The sequence below is a fragment of the Marmota monax genome, unplaced genomic scaffold (genome assembly GCF_021218885.2).
Source record: "Marmota monax isolate L192 unplaced genomic scaffold, Marmota_monax_Labrador192_F-V1.1 WCK01_AAM20220418_F8-fsc00679, whole genome shotgun sequence".
Taxonomy (NCBI): domain Eukaryota; kingdom Metazoa; phylum Chordata; class Mammalia; order Rodentia; family Sciuridae; genus Marmota; species Marmota monax.
This window is the reverse complement of record NW_026692027.1, coordinates 184,760-198,392: the sequence shown is the minus strand read 5'-3', so window position 1 is coordinate 198,392 and position 13,633 is coordinate 184,760. Positions and strand designations below refer to the sequence as shown.

At 36.9% G+C, this 13,633-nt stretch overlaps 1 long non-coding RNA gene across 1 annotated transcript in view; it reads left to right on the top strand.

Annotated features, from left to right (window-relative positions):
* The first annotated feature begins 20 nt into the window (after nt 1-20).
* Nucleotides 21-13,633, top strand: part of LOC124098929 (uncharacterized) — a 29,556-nt gene continuing 15,943 nt past the window's right edge. The window contains exon 1 of the long non-coding RNA XR_006853746.2: nt 21-13,567. This is a non-coding gene — a long non-coding RNA (uncharacterized LOC124098929). The remainder of the gene's footprint in view (nt 13,568-13,633) is intronic.

The window sequence follows — 13,633 nt, the reverse complement described above, 5'->3', positions numbered from 1 at the left end:
TCTATGATTTTGACATTTTTTAATGCAGAGTAATACTCCATTGTGTATAAATGCCACATTTTTTTTATCCATTCGTCTATTGAAGGGCATCTAGGTTGGTTCCACAGTCTTGCTATTGTGAATTGTGCTGCTATGCACATTGATGTAGCAGTGTCCCTGTAGCATGCTCTTTTTAGGTCTTTAGGGAATAGACCTAGAAGGGGAATAGCTGGGTCAAATGGTGGTTCCATTCCCAGCTTTCCAAGAAATCTCCATACTGCTTTCCAAATTGGCCGCACCAATTTGCAGTCCCACCAGCATTGTACAAGTGTACCCTTTTCCCCACATCCTCGCCAGCATTTGTTGTTGTTTGACTTCATAATGGCTGCCAATCTGACTGGAGTTAGATGGTATCTTAGGGTGGTTTTGATTTGCATTTCTCTGACTGCTAGAGATGGTGAGCATTTTTTCATGTACTTGTTGATTGATTGTACGTCCTCCTCTGAGAAGTGTCTGTTCAGCTCCTTGGCCCATTTGTTGATTGGGTTATTTGTTATCTTATTGTCTAATTTTTTTAGTTGTTTGTATACTCTGGATATTAGGGCTCTATCTGAAGTGTGAGGAGTAAAGATTTCCCAGGGTGTAGGCTCCCTATTTACCTCTCTTATTGTTTCTTTTGCTGAGAAAAAACTTTTTAGTTTGAGTAAGTCCCATTTGTTGATTCTAGTTATTAACTCTTGTGCTATGGGTGTCCTATTAAGGAATTTGGAGCCCGACCCCACAGTATGTAGATTGTAGCCAACTTTTTCTTCTATCAGATGCCGTGTCTCTGATTTGATATCAAGCTCCTTGATCCATTTTGAGTTAACTTTTGTGCATGGCGAGAGAAAGGGATTCAGTTTCATTTTGTTGCATATGGATTTCCAGTTTTCCCAGCACCATTTGTTGAAGATGTTATCCTTCCTCCATTGCATGCTTTTAGCCCCTTTATCAAATATAAGATAGTTGTAGTTTTGTGGATTGGTTTCTGTGTCCTCTCTTCTGTACCATTGGTCTACCCGCCTGTTTTGGTACCAGTACCATGCTTTTTTTGTTAATATTGCTCTGTAGTATAGTTTGAAGTCTGGTATCGCTATACCGCCTGATTCACACTTCCTGCTTAGCATTGTTTTTGCTATTCTGGGTCTTTTATTTTTCCATATGAATTTCATGATTGCTTTCTCTATTTCTACAAGAAATGCCGTTGGGATTTTGATTGGCATTGCATTAAACCTATAGAGAACTTTTGGTAATATCACCATTTTGATGATGTTAGTTCTGCCTATCCATGAACAGGGTATATTTTTCCATCTTCTAAGATCTTCTTCTATTTCTCTCTTCAGGGTTCTGTAGTTTTCATTGTATAAGTCTTTCACCTCTTTTGTTAGGTTGATTCCCAAGTATATATATTTTTTTTTTGAGGATATTGTGAATGGAGTGGTTGTCCTCATTTCCATTTCAGAGGATTTGTCACTGATATACAGGAATGCCTTTGATTTATGCGTGTTGATTTTATATCCTGCCACTTTGCTGAATTCATTTATTAGCTCTAATAGTTTCTTTGTAGACCCTTTTGGGTCTGCTAGGTATAGAATCATGTTATCTGCAAATAGTGATAATTTAAGTTTTTCTTTTCCTATTTTTATGCCTTTAATTTCTTTCATCTGTCTAATTGCTCTGGCCAGTGTTTCGAGAACTATGTTGAACAGAAATGGTGAGAGAGGGCATCCCTGTCTTGTTCCAGATTTTAGAGGGAATGCCTTCAATTTTTCTCCATTTAGAATGTTGCTAGCCTGAGGCTTAGCGTAGACTGCTTTTACAATATTGAGGTGTGTTCCTGTTATCCCTAGTTTTTCTAGAGTTTTGAACATAAAGGGATGCTCTACTTTGTCGAATGCTTTTTCCGCATCTATCGAGATGACCATATGGTTCTTATTTTTAAGTCTATTGATGTGGTGAATAATATTTATTGATTTCCGTATATTGAACCAGCCTTGCATCCCAGGGATGAATCCTACTTGATCATGGTGCACAAATTTTTTGATATGTTTTTGTATCCGATTCGCCAGAATTTTATTGAGGATTTTTGCATCTAGGTTCATTAGAGATATTGGTCTGTAGTTTTCTTTCTTTGAAGTGTCTTTGTCTGGTTTAGGAATCAGGGTGATGTTGGCCTCATAGAATGAATTTGGAAGTTCTTCCTCTTTTTCTATTTCCTGAACTAGCTTGAAAAGTATTGGTATTAGTTCCTCTTTAAAGGTTTTGTAAAACTCTGCTGTATACCCATCCAGTCCTGGGCTTTTCTTAGTTGGTAGTCTTTTGATGGTTTCTTCTATTTCCTCAATTGATATTGGTCTGTTTAGGTTGTCTATATTCTCCTGACTCAATCTGGGCAGATTATATGACTTAAGAAATTTATCGATGCCTTCACTATCTTCTATTTTATTGGAGTATAAGGATTCAAAATAATTTCTGATTATGTTCTGTATTTCTGAAGTGTCTGTTGTGATATTGCTTTTTTCATCCCGTATGTTAGTAATTTGAGTTCTCTCTCTTCTTCTCTTCGTTAGCATGGCTAAGGGTCTGTAGATTTTATTTATTTTTTCAAAGAACCAACTTTTAGTTTTGTCAATTTTTTTCAATTGTTTCTTTTGTTTCGATTTCATTAATTTCAGCTCTGATTTTAATTATTTCTTGCCTTCTACTTCTTTTGCTGTTGTTTTGCTCTTCTTTTTCTAGGATTTTGAGATGAAGTATGAGATCATTTATTTGTTGGTTTTTTTTTTTCTTTTTTTAAGGAATGAACTCCAAGCAATGAATTTTCCTCTTAGAACTGCTTTCAAAGTGTCCCATAGATTCCGCTATGTTGTGTCTGTGTTTTCATTTATCTCTAAGAATTTTTTAATTTCCTCCTTGATGTCTTCTATAACCCATTGATTATTCAGTAACCTATTTTTCATTCTCCAAGTGATGCATGATTTTTCCTTCCTTCTTTTATCATTGATTTTCAGTTTCATTCCATTATGATCAGATAAGATGCATGGTATTATCTCTACTCCTTTATATTGTCTAAGAGTTGCCCTGTGACATAATATATGATCTATTTTTGAGAAGGATCCATGTGCTGCTGAGAAAAAAGTGTAACTGCTTGATGTTGGGTGGTATATTCTATATATGTCAATTAAGTCTAGGTTATTAATTGTGTTATTGAGTTCTATAGTTTCCTTATTCAACTTTTGTTTGGAAGATCTGTCCAGTGGTGAGAGAGGTGTGTTGAAGTCTCCCATGATTATTGTATGGTGGTCTATTAGACTCTTGAACTTGAGAAGAGTTTTTTTGATGAACATAGCTGCACCATTGTTTGTCTCTAAATTCCCGCCATGCACTAAGGCACCAGAACTATTACCGACCCCCCTCCAAGGAAACAGCAACATGATAGGAAAATAATATTGTCAAAATTGTATAATTCTGTTGTTAACCATTGTTTTGTCCTCAACTGTTAACTGATAAATGTTACTTCCACAAAATATGTGAATTTTCTGCTTCTGAGAGGCAATGTGAAAGAGGAAGTATTACTTTTATGTACAAAGTTATTTATTTATAGAAATTTTGGTACTATGTACATTGAAAACATGTAAAATATTGAAGTGTCTAACAAAAGGCATTGAAGTGTCTTTAATAAAGATTCATTTGTAAGTGTTGAGCGTATGGCAGGAATAAAAGTTGGGATATATGGTGTCCTTAGGGAGACAACAAATGGCCTCTTTTGGCTAGAAAAAATATGTGCAAAGCAGGTTTGCAGGTTAGAACCATGCAGCTTATTCAGCAAATATTTATTAAGCATTTGCTAGACACTTAAGCATAGGATACCATGGTAAGCATGATAGGAAAGTTCTCTTACAGAACCTGTTAGTCTATTAGAGCAGGGATATTAGTTAAGAGCTGTGATAAGGACCACATGGTAAAATCTAGATCAAGTTTCAAGATAAATTGTCTTTGAGGAAATTCTGTTTAAGCTGAAACCTGATGGTTGAATACACATCAGCTAAGCACTGCTTGGAAAACTGTCTGCCTTCTCTAATCCTCTAATGTCCAAATCCTCTTAACCAAATTATGCACTATGTGTTCAGTAGTCAATACAAATGAGTTACTGGTACTCTAAGCAATTGAAATTGGCATGAAAAAGAAGTATATTTTCCATTCCTGGTCTAGAAGATACCATGCCAAATATAGCATGACATTTCTTCATTTTTAAATGCAAAAAAATAATGATTTTAAACATCTTACAAATAGCAATTTGTGAAAGTCAACAACAAATTCTTCACTCAAGCTTAACCAAATTTTGATAGAGTAAGTTCAGTTTTTAACATAATATATGTCACTTGGATGGTAAAATAGCATCCAATTATATGTTCAGTATCTGATGAGAGTCCAGAGGAAGGATGCTATATATTTTAAGTTGTGGGTTTCTTTAGCAAGATTTGCCAACTGGAGTATATAATGAAATATATAATGAGATAAGCCTAATGGATTTATAGAAAAAGTAGAATTGATGAAGAGGTCTAGGCTCAATAGAAAAAAGATGAAAGGTCAGAGAATTGCTGATAGAGTGTGCAAAAAGGGAGATGCTCAAAAACTGAAGAGAAGAGAATGAGTGACAAACATCACCAAAGAAAGTGGGTAAGGAATGAGGTACTGAAATATAAAGCATCAGAAAAGGGATAGTTTTGGGGATGGCAAGTTTTAGGGTGTGGCCATGGGAGTAGATGAATGAAAGAAATGGAGAAAAGCAAGTAACTGTGAGGCTATGATGTTGATTGTATCTTGACATGGGTGGAAGATGGTGAGGTTTAGTGGTGCTGTCAAAGCTTTAAGTCATGTGTGAATATTTTCAAAAATCTGAAAAGTACCCCAGTTGGGGATCAAATGGGAAGTAAATCTCAGTAACAGGGTATATGCAAGAATCTGACTTAATAATCGGCCTACAATCCCCTATAGAAGGAGGAACAAGGAATTGCTTAGAAGTGATGGAATGCAGACAGGATGCAGCTCTGGCTTCATGAAAAAGAGGTGGCCATACTTCAGGCAAGGACTTGTGAGCCTGGGGTGGACAGATTGAGTATGAGGTGGAGTTCGGTGGAATAAAATGGGAAGAAATAGCTAGGGGCTCAAAAGAACAAAGATTTGGAAACCCAAGGCCTTGTTTGAGAATAATAGAAATGGAAAAGGAACTGCACAGGCTCAGGCTAATGAAAAAGGTGATGAAAGCCAGGGATAAAGGTCTTGATGGTAGTTGATTTTGAAACTCTTTCTAGAGCTTGAATGTTAAAATGTTTCCCTATTGATGCAGACAGGAGTACTCAGCTCTATAAGCCAGACAATAATCTCTGCCCTGTGGCTGACTTTCTGCCTTAAAATATGAGGCCTCTTAGGAGGGAAGTAGGCATAGCCAGGTAAGAGTCATGGTGACACATTTAGAGTTCTTCTGTTTTCATACAAACAGATTTGCACACAAAGGAGTGCCATCTTATATAGGGACTGCCAGGTGGAATCATCTTGGGCATTAACTGGATCAGTTGACATTAATAGGTGTTAGTCAGCTTTCCAAAGCTTTGACCAAATAACTGAGATAATATTCATTAATAAGGAAAGGTTCATTTGGTTCACAGTTTCAGATGGTTGCATGGCCCCATGGCCTTTGGGCCTGAGGTGAGGCAGTCCATCATGGTGGGAATATGCAGCACTCCTGCACGTTTGCCAGAGAACCAAGAGAGACAAGAAAGGTCTGGGATCTCAATATCCCCTCCAAGGGCATTGCTCCAATGACCTAACTTCCCTCCAATAGGCCCCACCTCCTAAAGGGTCCACCATCTCCCTGAAACACTAAAGGCTAATAACCAATTCTTTAAGACATAGGATTTTGGTGGACATTTATCCAAGTGATAGCCATGGGTTTAGTTGTGTTAGGATTCAGGGTTGATCCCATTCTTAGCATGGATCTGAGGTGAATTCTAAATTGACCAGAAGTGGTAAATGGAGAGTTGGAAGAATGTAGAAAGAAAAGATAAATTGTCTTGCAGTTTGTCCTGTACACAGACAACTCAAATTCTATATAACCATGAGAAGCCACAATACTGAAATCAGATCCCTATCACTTTTGGCAAGAATTTATGAAATTTTTCAAAATCTAGCTCCCTTGAACTGCATGACCAGAAAAAATTGAGGCAACATGTCAAAGAGTGGCACAGATCAATATAATTGTGGCTATGAACACATTGACAATCTAAGTCATTTAGGTGCAAGTCCTTAAAATATAATTGCAAAACAGTGTATGAATTTTAGAGACAATCTATTTTACATACTGAAGAAGAACAAGTTTATTCTCTCCCTAGAGAGAGAAGTTTGAAGCAGACACAATTTACCTCTTTCACCTATGTGCTTTGGACAAAAATCTGCAGAGACTGATGATGAATGCTGAGGATGGGAGCCTTGTTCTAACCAGATGAGGACACATGCATCTTAAATGTTTCCCACAGGTACAGTGGCAGGCCCTAAAGACAGGTATCCTGGATATATCCTCAGTGTCCAGAGTATCTTTCAGAGCATGGAATCTTTCAGAGTACAACAAACCAAACAAACACCATCACCATGTTCAAGAAAAGAAAAGAAGGGTAACTTGCAAAATGCTTAGATCACAAGTGACCTTTTAAACCCATTAAAAGATGAATGTGCTATATAAAGACTCAGTAATAACAATGCAAACAGCAACCAAATGTTATCTTCCAGAGGACAATGGCATCATGACATTAATAATATACTAACAGGCTGGGAACATAGGTCAGCTTTTCTTTGTGTGGAGTGATTTTCTGTTGGCTTTTAATGATGTGAGATAAGCTCATAATTTTGTTTCTCAATGGCAGATTTTGCTCCCAAATTAGTTATGTAACTTGATGCTCTATTCAGGTACCAGTATTTTTCAACTAATACTTTACGCAAAAGGAAAGTGAAATGAACTGTACACTTCCAAGTTCGTTATATTTTCCCATTTGGGGATATACTTCTATTTCTCAGAACATATCTCAGTTGTTAAACAGCACATGCCTAATCACATTAATTAAGGTATGTATTTTATTATATATTTATAATTGTGGATTTCACTTCATTTACAGTAGCTATGTGTTAGTACTGAATTTATTTCCAAATGGTTTCTAATCAGTCAAATGACTCCCTTAAAAATTCCAACTCATAACACAAATATTGTAACATTCTAAATTTCCTAGACTCAGAGTATTTAGATAAAGAATCATCTTTGACCAAGTCTGTTGGAGGCCATATATATAATATATAATTAAATATAAATATATATTTGTTCTAATCATTAAGGCAGAGAGGACACTCTTTCAGGAACTCCTGGGTGGAATACCCCCACCCCCACCCCCACCATAAGAATGCCTGGATCATGCTGTCCTAACTCACAGCCTTAGGATCAAAGAGCCTCCTGGAGATGGGCGTCGCCTGCCAAAGGCCAAATAACCTGTTTATTGTGGCATCCCTGCCACCCTGAGAAGCAAGCACCAAGAAAAGACTCCTCCCACATGGAAACCTTATACATACTGATCCCCTTTGATCTGTACCACTATAAATAAAGCAGGCATAGGCTTCTTCTTTGTTAGAAGCTAGACCCCTCTAGTAGGCTCAACTGGCCATGCCCCTACTTTAAATATATTCTTGTCTGTTTTTCTTTAATTTCTTGATATATTAGTTTAAAATCTTATTTCACAGCCAGCACATCACTACTAGGGGTACCCACCCTCTCGCCCACACAGGACATGAGCGAGACAAGTCTACACAATTTGCAAATAGAAGGAAGCCTAATAGAGGCTTCCTTCAACCATCTGGGTTTAAGATATCAAAAGAAAATTGTAGAGGGCTGGGATTGTGGCTCAGGGGTAGAGCGCTCACCTAGCATGATTAAGGCCCTGGGTTTGATCCTCAGCACAACATAAAATAAATAAATAAAATAAAGGTAATGTGTCCTACTACAACTAAAAAACTTGAAGGAGGAGGAGGAGGAGGAGGAGAAGAAGGAAGGAAGGAAGGAAGGAAGGAAGGAAGGAAGGAAGGAACTGTAGAAGTTGTAAAGGAAGAACACCATTGCTGGCTCGTACAAAATTTTCCTACAGTCCCATATTAATCTTTGTGGAGTTCCACTAGGGAATATTAAGGGCCAAATTGAAAAAAGCAGAATCTGCAACCAAACCCAAAGGGTGGGATATAAGCTAAAGGAGATATAAAGTCTAGAAAGGATTAGCTACTGAGCACCAGGAATGTGATAATGAGCAAAGTTCATTTGAATCCAGCAAGTTCATTTGCTACAAGCAGAGTGGAAGGCACCTTGGCTTTTCATTTTCCTTTAATGTAGACTCTTACTGTATTGCATGGTATGTTTGCATGATATGTTGGCCTATTTTAAAAATTAGACACCAAAGAATTTGGGTATTATTCTGTTAAAATTGGAGTGCACACAGAAAAGAGTGTTTGAGCAGGAGAAATAAGATGAAAATTTCAGGACTCTTTATCTGGCAATAAGGCATAGGCTCAACTTCAGGGCAACTTTGAACAGTTAAAGGCAATATTCAAGAGAGAAGCAGTGAAAGCCTGACTTGAATAAATTGAATAAATAAGTATAGAAATGGAAAAATAAATTGATCTTGGAAGAAGAATTGGAATAAATTAGCAGCTTGTTAGAAATAAGCGATTTCTGATTAGTTAATTAACTATTTGGTAATTCTTAAAGACACATTCAATAATTATGAAATATATGTCGAACACTTTTTAACCTAACTGCTGAATTTCCTACCTGGGGCCCAAAGTCAATTTAATGATATTGAACTCACCAGGAGGTGAGTACGCCTCATGCACAAGCATCAATCAAACACTAAATATGTAGAGATTTACAGAGAATAATAATCAACAAAATGTGCATTATTAGCTCAGCCAAGTATGTATATAGTGTTTCTTCTTTCCTCTGCTGCTATGTATTTGGTTTGTGATTCTTTGTGACTTCTATTGGAATGCCTGGAGACAAGACCCAGCTTTCCCTTCAGATTGTCCAACATTCTTGATACCTGACTCTGGTATACAGGTTCTGGTCTTCAAAGCTGTGCAGTTTCTCATTGATCTCAGCAGTAGCTGTTCAAACTTAACACATCACACCTTTGCTGATTTCTGATGTGAGCAAATGGATCTTAATTCCTTTTTCTCACCATTGCTGCCTTCCCCCTACCCTATCACTCTCCATGACTTTCTAAAGCATAGACTCACTTCCATTACCATATTTTTTAGAGAGAGAGAGAGAGAGAGAATTTTTTATATTTATTTTTTACTTTTCGGAAGACACAGCATCTTTGTATGTGGTGCTGAGGATTGAACCCGGGCCGCACGCATGCCAGGCGAGCGCGCTACTGCTTGAGCCACATCCCCAGCCCACCATTATCATTTTTTGAGACTTTTGTTCCCATTTAAAATCCCAAAGAGTTTTCTGCCCCATCACCTCCATTCCCAATTCTTCCTCATGTTGCCCTTATCTACAAAAATTTACCAAACATCATTTGGTTTGGGACTTGGAATGCTCATTTAAATCAATTAAAAACATTTCCTGTTTCCTAGTGAAGTGAAATTTAAATTCCAGGTTACTTGGGGGTGGGGGATAATTTAAGGAGCTGGCTGTCCCCCAGCACTGGGATCATGGCAGGAGATCTCAGGTAGCTCCCTGCAGTTGTTTTGGCTCTTCTGTTGGATGGCCATGTCATTGATAGATGGTGTCTTGAAGGTTGTGTATGCATTGTGTTGTTGTAAATGTCCTGGGCACTAAACCATGAGTGAGCTTCATTTTTATTCTATTCATTTCGGAATGGACAAGACATTATTTTCTGTTTCTCAAAACAATACTGCCAGACCTCTGAAACTAATTGGAAAGTGAGATTTGGGCCTTTTAGATCTGCGCTGTGAGGAAGTATAACCACAGGGTTCCTAAGAGGCCACATTACAAATTCATCCATTCACAAAAGGCATCACCCGATTCTTCCTAGCTTTATTTGACTTTTTGAACTGTAGAATATTTTGTTTCCTGGCTGAATGGAAAAACGAGACCAAAAGAAATGTCCAAATAAAGACTTCTTAGTAGAAATCACTTTGCATTGAACTATGATTCCTCATGGTCCTGAGCAAACAGCCACCTGTCTCAGAGAAGAGACTGAATTCTTCTCTAATGGAACTTAGCTGGAGCAGCCTAAAGCTATGACTTGAACAACAGTCTGTTTGTCTCCCTTATTCCTTCCCAAGGGTGGTCTGGGATGAACTGTGCTTTCAAGAGACGTTAGTTTCTAGCATGACAAAGCCCAGGTCCCTTCATTTAAAATGCTTTCTGAACACTATTTTACATAAGACCTTCTGAATTATTTGAAAAATGTTGGCCATAGCAGAACTAGGCATGGTTTAATTTTACCTTCAGATGCTTCAGAGCAGAGTGGAGAAACCTTCAGATTCGGCTCCATTGTTTATAGCAGGGATGCTTCCTCTTGTTTATTTTGGGAAGTGTGGGCCAGGCTATTTCAGAGGTTCTCCTGAATTCCTTCTTCCTTTATATTTCTATATTGAATGTTCTGTTTCTGCACCTATATTTTTGGTGAAAATTGTCAGAATCAAAATGCAGCCACTTGCTGGGTGCAGTGGTGCACACCTGCAATCCCAGAATTTTGGGAGGCTAAGGCAGGAGGATCACAAGTGCAAGGCCAGCCTGAGCAACTTTACAAGGCCCTAAACAACTTAGTGAGACTCTGTGTCAAAGTTAGAAAAAAAAAGATAAGGGGGATGGGGATGTGGTTCAGTGGTTAATTACTTCTGGGTTCAATCCCTGGTACAAAAAATAAAAAATAAAAAAACCTCCCATGATAATTTCCTTACCATTTCACAGCTTTCACCAACCACGATATTGCAAAGCCAAAGGCATTAATTTAGTCTTTTATTTAAAAACACCATATCTCACTTAACTACCAGCTAAAAATTCACTCCAAGATTCTGTGACTTTTTATTGCCTTGCTTTTCAGCTATTTCTCATTAAATTTTTGTTGCCAGAGGAGTTAAATATCCTGGATACCAAACCATTTATCCTTCTCTCTGCACTCTACTTTCCACCAGCAGTGGAGTCTATAATTTTATTTAATTTCCCAGCAAGCAACTGCAGAGTTATTTCTGATTCTCTGCAGTTCACAAATTTTTGATCATACCCAACTTTAAATCCTCTTTCTTTCTTCCTTCTTTTTTCTTTGTTTTATGGATCCTAAGTTTATTAATTCTGTTGTTCTGACTGTTATTTTCTTTGTACAAGTCCTTAGGCTACTATGAGCCAATAGCAGGACAAATCTTCAAACCAAATCCTTCCCCATTATGTAAATAAAATGAATAACATTGAATTCATTATCTCATCTTTTTGATACATCACCTATAAAATAAAACTTTGTAGGTCGCTAAACCACACCATCAATTTCCTGTTCTGATCCTCTGCCCCATACTGATTACCAAACATCTCTTCTTACCCAACTCAACCCATGCAGCAATTCTGCTCTTCCAGATACATGCATAGAAATGGTTTGAATAGAGTTCATGTCCATAAATAATTATATTTAGCATATACACCGAATTTTATGATTCCACCCTTACTTATGAATTAATTTGCTATAGTAGATTTAATAATTCCCATTACCAACATTTTATAGTTGGATAAAATAAAATACAGAGAATTACATTTCAAATTGCCCAAACTAGATTCTGCCTCTGTAAATACATTCATTTTTTTTAAGTTCTGAAACATGTATTTTCCCTTGTCTGCTTTGAAAAGCAAATGCAGGCTTAACTTTTACCAATATACTCAATTTTAATTCCTTTACTTCAAATGACATTCAATTTTGGCAGATAAATATGACTTTCCAGTTATTTCAAAACATTAATTTAATTGCATGATTTCACAGCTGAAATCTATTGGAGTTCTTTGTTTTTCTAACTCAGGGAACATAAGTGCAGAGAGAGTTAAAATTACTTGTTAAGTTACACACTCTTAATAAAGTACATCTACTATGTTTTATAGGCTGAAACAATATTCAGGTATCCAATTACCTTTTATTACTTATTCTCACTTGGAGAAATTCTTATCAAATATTATCTACATCATTCTTTATATGCTGCTTTTGAAATTATATTTGTTATCTATACATTGTTTTACGTATATGATATTATTATTTTTTGTTGTATCATGTATTGGATTTATATATTTGTGAATTGTAAAGACTCATAACACAAGATCTAAATTTTCAAAATTGTTCAAGATTCTTCTAATACTAAAACTTATCCGTAGACATAATTTAAACAAAGCATGTGTTTCTTAGATCAAAATATTTTCAAAGTCACCAGATTATATTTATCATAAAATGTTGAAAAGACATGGAAATACCAAATCAAAAGTTTAAGATCACCATCAATTCTTCCCTTCAAATAAAACCTTTATACAACTTTGGTTTTACTCAATGTTTTGCCTAGTAAAGAGCAGTCTTTTGCACATACTAAGAATCAATGGACATTAGAAAATGAATGAATGATGGATGTCAATCCATATGAATTCTAAACAAAAATTAGATCAATGTATATGTGTTTCTTTTTAACTTGTCATTTTTTCACTTAAATATCCCTAGCAATTACATGTATTCAGTATCTTCATGCAATACAATTTTTATAGCTGAACCATGTTCAAGTCATTCAATTGAATGAGTTACCTCATTTTAAATCTATGAAAAGAGATTAACATTTTTTGAATTAGTATGACATACCTCTCCCTGACATTGCCCTGCTTCAAGCCTCCACTGGATCTTTAAAAGTCCAGGATGTTCCACAATTGGAGATGATGTGCCCATCTGGCCCTATTGCCTCTTGACTTTGTCTGTTGACCCCAACCCAATTTCTTCCAGAGAAATTATGTACCATTTCCCAGGAGTGATACCATGCTCTCAATTTCTGGGCCCTAAAGCACCCTTCTCCTTTCACCAGGAATGCTAGTCCTACTCCTCGTCTGTAGTCTTCCAAATCCAAATCCAAGATTTTATTAGTAAATCCTGTATCACAGTGATCCTCAGGAATCAGCATAAACCACACAGAACAAGAAGTTGAGTAGAGATGAGAAGAACTGAAGTTTTATGTCAATTCAGAAGAAAGAAAAGAACATTTTGGCTTGAGTGAGCAGCCAACCCTCTAGACAGGGTTATTTTCCTGTTGTCCGTGAACAAGAAAAAGCCATCAAAAGCAGCACCTTCTTTTCCTCTCTTCAGGAAACAGTGGCATTCGATTCTTCTCTTCTGAGGCCCTGAGTGATTGGAGAATGGATTGGTAGAGAAGAAAACTATGCTGATCCACTAGCTGCTGAAATGCTGTAGCCCCCAGTTCCAAGAAGTAAAAATGACCAATGGGAAAGTGAAGACAGTGGCTCTAGCCCTGCAGGAAGGTAAACAGAGATGCCTTCCAGGATTCTATGACTGGTCACTAAAAGATGAATGGAAAATAAACCCAA